This window comes from Durio zibethinus, chromosome 26, assembly GCF_047325235.1.
Source record: "Durio zibethinus cultivar Kanyao isolate XHJ-2024 chromosome 26, ASM4732523v1, whole genome shotgun sequence".
In the NCBI taxonomy this organism is placed as follows: Eukaryota; Viridiplantae; Streptophyta; class Magnoliopsida; order Malvales; family Malvaceae; genus Durio; species Durio zibethinus.
In genome coordinates, this window is record NC_143187.1 from 371,612 (window position 1) to 382,348 (window position 10,737).

Below are 10,737 nucleotides of genomic sequence, written 5' to 3' on the forward strand. Positions count from 1 at the left end.
ATTAAAATTTATTTTCTCTATACTTTTATATTTTGATCAAAGAATATAAAATTAAATTATATTACGAAAAAAACTAGATTTTTTTAAATGAAAAAGAAATAAAGCACACCCAAATAATATTTTAATACTTAATTAAACAAAAATAATTAATAATTTAAAAAATATTTTTGTAAATTATTATTAGTATAATTTGAAACTCTTTAAAATTATACCAACCATGAATAATACATTCAAGATCACTTAGCAAATGAGCATGATTCTCTTACTGTTTAAGTTTAAAATTACAATTAGAATCTAATCTTTATTAATTAAGTCCTTTAGTATTTAAGTGAGTCTAAGTATACTTTTAGTCCCAAACCTTTTATTTAGGTTTGGCTTTGATCTTTAATTTTTAAATTATTCTATTATAGTTCAAAACCTTTTAAAATTGTGCCAATTTGGTCCTTTCATCAAATTTTGCATAAAAATTAAAAAATTTACAACTTAAGATAATAAATCTAAAATTATTATTTTTTCCTTAAAGCTAAAATATATTTATTAGAAAATAAATAAAATTTTAAAAATTTTATGAATGAAATAGAACTATTATTTTTTCCTTGGATTTAAAAATTCGGCTAAAAATTAAGAGCAATGATACTTTAGTTTCTTTCTTAATAATTTTAAAAATTTTATTTTGTTTCTAATAAATACATTTTAGTATGATAGCAAAAAGCAATAATTTTGGATCCATCATGATTTTATTTTGTTTCTTTATTCTTATTTTATCAAAATATATTTCCCTATATTTATAAATTTCGATCAAAGAATATAAATTCAAATAATATTATGAATAAAGCTAGAATTTCTTTAAAAACAAGGAAAGAAATGAAATATATCAAAAAATGTTTTAATACTTAATTAAACAAAAGTAAATAATAGTTAATAATTTTAGAAAGTAATTTTTGTAAATTATTACTAGTATAATTTGAAACTTTCTAAAATTATGCAAATGTTACACAAAAAACTTATTTATTATTATAATCTCTTGAGAAAATATTTTATTATAAGAATTCATTCAATATCACTTAGTAAATGAGTATGATTTACTAACTATTTAAGGTTAAAATTATAGCTAAAATTAAAACTTAATTAATTAAAACTTTAAGTGCATTGCTAGTCCCAAACCTTTTAGTTAGGTATCACTTTGATCTTTTATTTTTAAATTATTCTATTATAGTCTAAAACCTTATAAAACGGTGCCAATTTGGTTCTTTAATCAAATTTTGCATAAAAAAAAAGTTATAGCTTAAGATAATAAATCTAGAATTATCATTCTTTGCTATCGTACTAAAATATATTTATTAAAAAATAAATAAAAACTTTTAAAATTTTAAAGAATGAAAGAGAACTATCATTTTTGTCCTTGGATTTCAAAATTCAACTGAAAATTATGGAAAATAATACTATAGTTTCCTTCTTAACAATTTAAAATTTTTTTCTTTCTAATAAAAAAATTTTAATATGATAACAAAAAGTAATAATTTTGGGTCCATCATGATTTTATTTCGTTTCATTATTCTTATTTTATCAAAATTTATTTCTCCTATGTTTATAAATTTTGATCCAAGAATATAAAATTAAATTATCTTACGAATAAAGCTAGAATTAAAAAAAAAAGAAGAAATGAAACATATTCAAATAAGGTTTTAATACTTAATTAAATAGAAGCAAATAATAATTAATAATTTTAGAAAGTAATTTATCTATATTATTACTAGCATAATTTGAAGCTCTCTAAAATTATGTCAATGCAATACAACAACTTATTTTACTATTATAATCTCTTGAGAAAATATTTTATCATAAATAATTCATTCAATATCACTTAGCAAATAAGTATAATTCCTTTACCATTTAAGTTTAAAATTATAGGTAGAATTGAAATCATTTTATTAATTAAGTCCTTTAGTATTTAGGTTGGTTTTAAGTGCATTGTTAGTGCAAAACCTTTTATTTAGGTTTCACTTTATCGTGAATTTTTAAATTATTTTATTATAGTTTAAAGTCTTTTAAAATGGTGCCAATTTGGTCTTTTAATCAAATTTTGTGTAAAAATAAGAAAAAAATTATAACTTAAGATAATAGATCTAAAATTATTACTTATTACTATCATACTAAAATATATTTATTAGAAAATAAAAAAAACTTTTAAATTTCTAAGAATGAAATAGAACTATCATTTTTGTCCTTGGATTTAAAAATTCAGTTGAAAATTAGGAAAAATGATACTTTAGTTTTCTTCTTAGTAATTTTAAAATTTTTATTTTCTTTCTAATAAATACAATTATGTATGATAGTAAAAAGTAATAATTTTGAATCCATCATGTTTTTATTTCCTTTCTTTATTCTTATTTTATCAAATTTTATTTCCCCTATGTTTATAAATTTTGACAGATGATATAAATTATATTATATTATGAAATAAAGCTATAATTTAAAAAAAAAAAAAGGAGAGATGAAATATGCCCAAATAATATTTTAATACTTAATTAAACATAAGTAAATACTAACTACTAATTTTAGAATTTTTTTTTTGTAAATTATTACTAGTATAATTCCAAATTCTTTAAAATTATGCCAACCTAACACAACAAACTTATTTATTACTAAAATCTCTTGAGACAATATTTTATTATAAGTAATTCATTCAAAATCACTTAGCAAATAAGTATGATTCCCTTAAATCATTTGGTATATACAAGCTTTTTTTGAAAAAATAAATATCAACTATTTGAAAGTCAAAATTATATTGGTATGTTTCATCCCTTTTTTTTCTTTGGTTAAAAGTAATTTCAAACTTTATTTTTAATTAGATTTAATTTTATATTTTTTTTATCAAAATTTGTAAATAAAATTAAAAAAAATAGAATTGATAATGGATCTAGAATTATTACTTTTTACTATCCTAGCAAAAAAATTTCTAGGTGAAAATTTTTTCTAAATGCCACCAATATATTGGGATATTTATTTGAATTTTCAATACAAAAAAAAGACTATTTTTTTAATTCATAACAAGGGGTTAAAAATAAAATGAAAAATAAAAATTTTAACAAAAAAAACTTTTTTGTACAAAATGATAAATAAAAGAAATAAATAAAGTTATGCATACTCATGCATGGATATTATGGTTCATTATTTGCATCTCATGTGCATCACTGGATTATGAAAAAATAAATATAAGCCTCCGAAAATGAGATTTTAAAAAAATTCGAGTAATGATTTCTAAAAATCCTCAAGTAAAAAATTTTTTTATAACATTATCAATAAATTAGAATATTTTGAGAATTTTTCAATAATAAAGTTCTAATTTATTTTTCAAATAAAAATAATTGTTATAATGGTTTTGTATCCGCCCGATAAATTTGAAAAAAAAAGGAGTCGCCATCAATCTTTTTTAGTTAGGTGAGATTGGTTACCTATTAAAACATATTTTTTTAATAAAATCTTAAAATTGATTAAAATTTGTTAAAAGGGTAAGTTTAAGGTTTGTGAACCAAGCTGGGTCCGAGAGTCAATTACGTGTGGGAAATGATTAGCATCCCTACAGTGTTCATTTAAAACGATACCAATTAATTACATGTTATCCATTAATTTCGATAAAAATAGTCTTATTTTCAATGTTTAAAAATAATTTTCTTAATTTCTTTTGTTTATTGAAATTTTGATTTTTTTAATACCTTTTATTATTTATTGTTTCATTTTTTATTCAAGAAAAATAAATTAGAACCTTTTTATTGAAATAATTCTTAAAATGTTATAGTACGTTAATAACATTAGAAGAATTTTTTTCTCACTTAAAGATTTCTTAAATATCACTTCTCGGAATACTTTAAAATCTTATCCTCGGAGATTCAAATTTATTTTTCGTAAAAAACATGTTGTGCATGTAATGCAAAAAATGCTAATATGTTAATGCACATATTTTATTATTGATTTTTATTATCTTTTTATTATTTATTTAAGTTTTTGAAGAAAAGAGAAATTTTTATTATATTGAAGATTTTCTATAAATATTTCAATACACTGGTAATATTTAAAAAAATCCTCACCTAGGGATTTCTTAAAGCTTCTCTACTCGAAATACTCTTAGAATCCCATCATCGGATAAAATTTTTTTTCCTTATTTTTTTATCACCTTATTTTTAATTTATTAGTTAATTTTACTTTTTAATTAAAAAATTTTTTTTATTATATTGAAAACTTTTTATAAATACTCCAATACACTGGTAGTACTTAAAAAAAAAATTTCACCTAAAGATTTCGTAGGTAGCACTGCTTGGATTACTTTTGAATCTCATCATCAGATAAAATTTTTTTTTCTTATATTTTTTATTATTTTTAAATTTATTATTTTATTTAAAAAAACAAAAGTTATCAAAAATTTTAATTATGTATTTCATTATTTGTTTATTATTTCAACAAAAATTTATTCTAACAATTTAAACTTTTTAATATGCATAAATACTAATAATAAAATTTAAAATAATCAAAATAAAAAAAATTACCTAAACTGGATCGATCAACGGTCCAATCAATATTGGTCTAAATCGGTTTGATCGGTTCATTAGTTCAGCACCGGTCTGGGCTAGTTTAGCGAGACTGATTAGGAGTTAAAAGGAGAATGGGTCATCGGGTCAGTACGTGGATCCCGGGTAGACACATGGATCCTCTAGGATTAAACGATGTCGTTTTGCTTCTTACCTAAATGACGTCGTTTTGACAGCCTATTTAAAGGCCAAATCAATTTTTTTTATTTTTTTCTTTTTTTTCTTTTTTTTTCTCTCTCTTTCTTTTGGACACTCTCCCTCTTTCTTTAGAAACCCAAAAATTAATGACTATTACATCGTGCTGACGGCCGTCGATGGTCATTGACCGTCATTCGTCGATCATTGAAAAATCTTAAAACTCACCAAATGAATGTTCATAGCCTCCTGAGTCCATATCAAAACTTATTTTTAAGAAAAAAAAGGCTCTAATCAACAAAGATCTGGCTTGGATAGTTCAACCAAATTAGTTTTTTCTTATTTTTGTGGTTTTTTTTTACTGGCTCTATGGTACCCGTTCTAGGGATTGTTTGTTTTATTTGTGTTTTGGTGTTTGATTCTTCTTTTTTCATAGAAATTTTTTTTGCAGTCTGGCAGTGAGTGTTTTTTTTTTTTTTTTTACAGAGTTTATTCCTCCTTTTTGTTGTCGGCTTCATTGCTCTATTTGTAAAGCAAAAAATAAAAGACCAAAATCTAAAAAAAATCAAGATTTTGGTGGCCTAGGATTAAGGTAGCCATCGGTTGTCGGTGGCTATCAGAACTGCTGACAGTGCAGCTACAGGCAGCTGTCAAAACAATTAGTAGTGTGACTGTCGGTGATCGATAGAAAAGCTATAAGAAAAAGAAAAAATAATAATAAATAATAAATAATAATAAATAAAATAGTATCTACAGCCTCTTTGCCTATTTATGAGAATCAAGAATAAGGTAAAGACAAACAGACAACCATTTTGTTCGGAAAGAAAAAATATTGAGCATAAAATCCTTTTTTTTTTTTAAATTTAGAAAGCTCTTCTAATTAGATGCTCAATTTGTTACTTTTTTTTTTTGAAAATTTAAAAGGTCTCATTTTCAGCAGAGGCTTGATGAATTTTGAAAATATAAGTGTTCTTCTCAAAGGACTTACAAATTTTGATAATGAAAGCTCTTCTAAGCAGAGGCTCAACAACTTTAAAGATTCATCTTAAAAAATTTTTAAAAATTCATCTTGAAAAAACTCATCTAAGCAGAGACTCAACAACTTTAAAAATAAATCTTGGAAAAGCTCATCTAAGTAAAGGCTTAACAACTTTAAAGATTTTATCTTGGAAAAGGCTCCTCTAAGTAGAAGCTCAACAACTTTAAAAAAATTCATCTTTTTTTTGAAACTGATTTTTCATCGTTAAACAAGCAAATTTCTCTCTTTTAACATCTCTTATTTGATTATTATCTTTACCTGAAGATCAAAATCTTATTTTTCATTAGGAAAAGTCCCCATCTTTGTTATAATTGCTCATGGATGCATGTACTGAGTGCTCTAAATGCAATGCATGTAATGCAATCAAAATTATTCATTTCTAATTATGGTAAAAAGGCTCTCGAAATTTTTCACCTTTTGCTTCTTTCATCAAAATATAACCAATCTATTTTTATCTTCTGACCATTGTATTCTTCATTAACAACAAATTTTTTTTCTAAAAATCTACAACATGCGTTTCTCATCCTTTTTTTATCTGCCTTTGTCAACTTTTAAAAAGTAATACTGAGATCTTTTGAGTTTGTTTTTTTATTATTTTAAGTTCGAGACAAACAAAATGCGATTATGTGTTTTTCCTATTCATTTGTAAGGTAAACAAAGATATCGAATAAGATAAAAGAATGGATAGGTGTTATTTCTAAAGAAAAGAAAACATATTTTGTTAAACTGATAATAAGTGCATGGCAACAAAAGTGTTTGAGTCGAAACAAAAGTGCCCAAATAATGATCATGAGATAATCATGAACAAAATATTCCTAGATTCTTTTTCTAAAACTAAATAAAAGAATTTCTTTGATTCTTCAAAGCTCATCAAATTACACTTGCCCCCTATATTGTAAGTACATCAAAGCCACCTTTTCAGGTTTTTAACTTAGATGAGTCATTATTTTCATTTGTTTGACTTTTTTTTCATTTTTTTCATTTTCTTTTTTTTTAAGCAAAATATTTCTATACAGCATCTGAATTTATCAGAGTAGGTAAATCACTTTCGTTCATTTCTACCAAAATCAATGCCCCACAAGAAAATGCCGTTTTCACCATATACGGGCCCTCCTAATTTGGTGTCCATTTTTTTCAATTGTCATGTTGATTTGGAAGGATCTTTTTTAGCATTAAGTCTCCTTCCCCAAAGCGACAAGGGTATATTTTCTTATCATGTGCTTTCATCATTCTTTTATGATATAATTGCTCATGGTAAAGCACTGTAAGTCTTTTCTCTTCAATGAGATTTAACTATTCATAATGATTTAAAACCCATTATGCATCTTCTAGCTCTACTTCCATTAGAACTCTCAATGAGAAAATTTCTACTTCGATTGACAGCACAGCTTCCATTCTATAAACTAAAGAAAATGGGGTAGCTTCAGTAGATGTTTGAACTAATATTCTATAAGTATGCAAGGTAAAAGGTAACTTCTTGTGTCAATCTTTGTAAGTATCAATCATTTTCTCCAAGATTCTTTTGATATTCTTGTTTATAGTTTCTATGCCCCCTTCATTTTTGGATGATACGATGCAAAATTAGAATGATGGATCTTGAACTGAGTGTACACTTCATTCATCATTTTGCTGTTCAAGTTTTTGACATTATTAAAAATAATTATCTTTGAAAGCCCATATCTACATATTATCTCTTTTCTATGAATTTGCATACCACAGATCGGGTCACACTAGCATACGATGTAACTTTAATCCACTTTGTGAAGTAATTAATCATCACAAAGATGAATCTATGTCCATTCAAAGCTTTTGAAGTGATGAGACTGATGACATCCATTCCTTAGATAGAAAATGGCCATAGAAGAGCCATAATGTACAATACTGATAGAGGAGCATGGATCTTGTCAGCATAAATCTAACATTTATGGCATCTTATAACATAATCGATATAGTCACTCTCAATTGTCAACCAATAATAGCAAGCTTTCATGATTTGTCTAGCCATCATATGACCATTTGCATATGCCCCATAAACTCTATCATGTACTTTTTCAATAATCTTTTTCACTTCAGCTACATTTACACACCTTAAGAGCATTTGATCTTTACCCCTTTTATAAAAGACATCTTTATCAAGAAAAAATTCATAGCTAACCTCCTGATAGTCCTTTTATCAATTTCTATTGTATGTTTCGAGTATTGTTGACCCTTAATATATTGTATAATGTCATGATATCATAGTTTCCTATCAACTTATTCTTCAACATCTGAGCAATATACTGGTACATCCTTCACATCCAGCATGATGGGTTGGATCTCAGTATTTGCATTTATTTTGATCATTGCAGTTAAAGTGGCTAGTACATTAGCAATTTGGTTCTCCTTTTTAGATAGATGCTCAAATTAAATTTTTTTAAATTGCTTGACCAACTTACAAATGTATTTATGATACCAAATTAACTTGAAATCTCTTGTTTTCCATTCACCTCATAATTGATAAATAACTAGAGCTGAACTCCAAACACATTTAACACTTTGATTTTTTTTAATTGCTGCTTACAAACCCATAACACAGGCCTCGTATTCAGCTACATTGTTTGTGCAATTGAAATTCAACAAGACTGTGTGGGATAATAATGCCATCAGGAGATATCAAAATTGCTCCAATACCATGACCTAAAGCGTTAACAACTCTATCAAAATACATTCTCAAAAACTTTTTAATCGGTTCATTTTCTTCAATGGCCATCACAACTTCATCAAGAAAATCCAATTTCATTGGCTCATAATCTTCAACTGCATGATCGACAAGGAATTTGGCTATTGCACTCTCTTTAATAGCCTTTTGAGTTACATAAATAATATCATATTCTGAAAGCATAACTTGCCATTACGCTATTCTTCCTATCAATGAAGGCTTTTCGAAGATATACTTAATAGGATCCAACTTTGTTATGAGCCAAATAGTGTGATAAAGCATGTATTGCCTGAGCCTTCAAGCTATCCAGGTCAATGCACAACATATCTTCTTTAATGGTGAATACTTGAACTCATAATCAGTGAATTTCTTACTCAAGTAGTAGATTGCTCATTTTTTTATTATTTTCATCTATTTACCCCAACATACATCCTATTAAATTTTCATGCACTGTTTAGTATAAAATCAAAGGTCTCACAGAACGGACGATACCAATATAGGTGGATTTGATAAGTATTATTTGATTTTGTCAAAAGCTTATTAGCATTCATCATTCCATTCTCCTAGATCATTTTTTCTAAGAAGCTTGAAAATAGGATTGCACTTGTAGGTGAGTTAAGAAATAAAGCGAGCAATAGAATTCAATCTTCCCATAAAGCCTTACACCTTTTTCGGGGTACAAGAAGGGGATAAGTTTTGAAAAGCCTATATTTTATCTGGATCAACTTCGATTCCTCTTTCACTGACCATAAAGCCCAATAGTTTTCCTAATTTAGCATCAAATGTACACTTGGTAGGATTTGACTTTAACTAAAATCTTCTTAACCTATCAAACAACTTCTTGAGATTGACTATATGATCTTTTCCTTCATAAGATTTTACAATCATATCATCATAAATACTTCTATCTCTTTATGCATCATGTTATGAAAGAGAGTCACCAAGGCCTTTTATAAATGGCATCAATATTTTTCAACCCGAAAGGCATGACTTTGTAACAAAACATCCCCTATATGGTCACAAATGTTATTTTTTCCATATCATCTTGAGCCATCTTAATTTGATTGTAGCTTAAAAAGCCATCCATAAAGGAAAATGTGAAATGTCTAGTAATATTATCCACTAAGGTATCGATATGGGGCAAAGAAAAGTTATTCTTAGGACTTGTCCTATTTAGGTCTCGATAATCGATACACATTCTCATCTTTTTATCTTTTTTAAAAACTGGCACTATGTTGGTTACCCATTCAAGATATTTTGCCACCTCTAAAAATTTGACATCAAATTGTTTTTTCACTTCTTCTTTAATTTTTAGCAACATCTCTGGCTTTATGCTCCTTAGCTTTTGCTATACTGGCTTACATTCCAGTTTCAAAGGTAACTTGTGTTCTACAATATTAGTGCTGAGTCATGATAGATCTTGATAAGACCATGCGAACACATTTATATATTCTCAAAATAGTTCTTCTAGTTTTTACCTTTTAACTAGTAAAAGGGATGTGCCAACTTTGACCTCTCTTCTATTTTTATCGTCCCTCAAATTTACTAATTCATTAATTTCTTGATGGGGCTCTATTGGCTTATCTTCATATTCTATTAATTTTAATAAATCAAGAGGTAACATGTAAGTATCTAAATCTTTTTCATTATCAAGTTCGTCAACATGAATTAAGTTTTTGAAATCAAATCCGAGATTATTGTCATGATTATTTTCATGTTCATTATTTGAGACTTTGCAAAAGATAAAATGAAAAAAACATTAGCACAAAAAAATGAAATGGTAAAAAAATAATTAAGGCAGAATGAAAAGGAAAATGATTCGAATGAGTGAAAGTGAAAACAAACAGAAAAAATACGGATGCATCTTCTAAGTCTTTTATTAAAACAACAAACATAAATAAGTCATAAAAGATCTCTTAATGCTCATAAAAAGCAATTAGGGATTTAAAGTTCTATAATACATTACTTTTCAAAAGTCTTAAAGACAACAGGTAGCTCTATAACTTTTCAATTATCTACCTCAAAATTTAGAGGACAATGGTGCATGAACAGCTCTTCATTTTGACTCTTCTTTTCTCTGTCATCCATAATTTGAATGGCTAGCTCTAAAAACTTTTTCACAAATTCTTCATTCAGGGTTTCAAGTGAATTTGGATAGATACATCCTCTCGAACGGAAAGAATCATAGAGGTAAAGAATGACCATAGGCTCTGACTCTGGCTCTGGCTCTGGCTCATATCCTCTGAGATTAGCCATTCTCTTTTCTTTTTATTTCATTC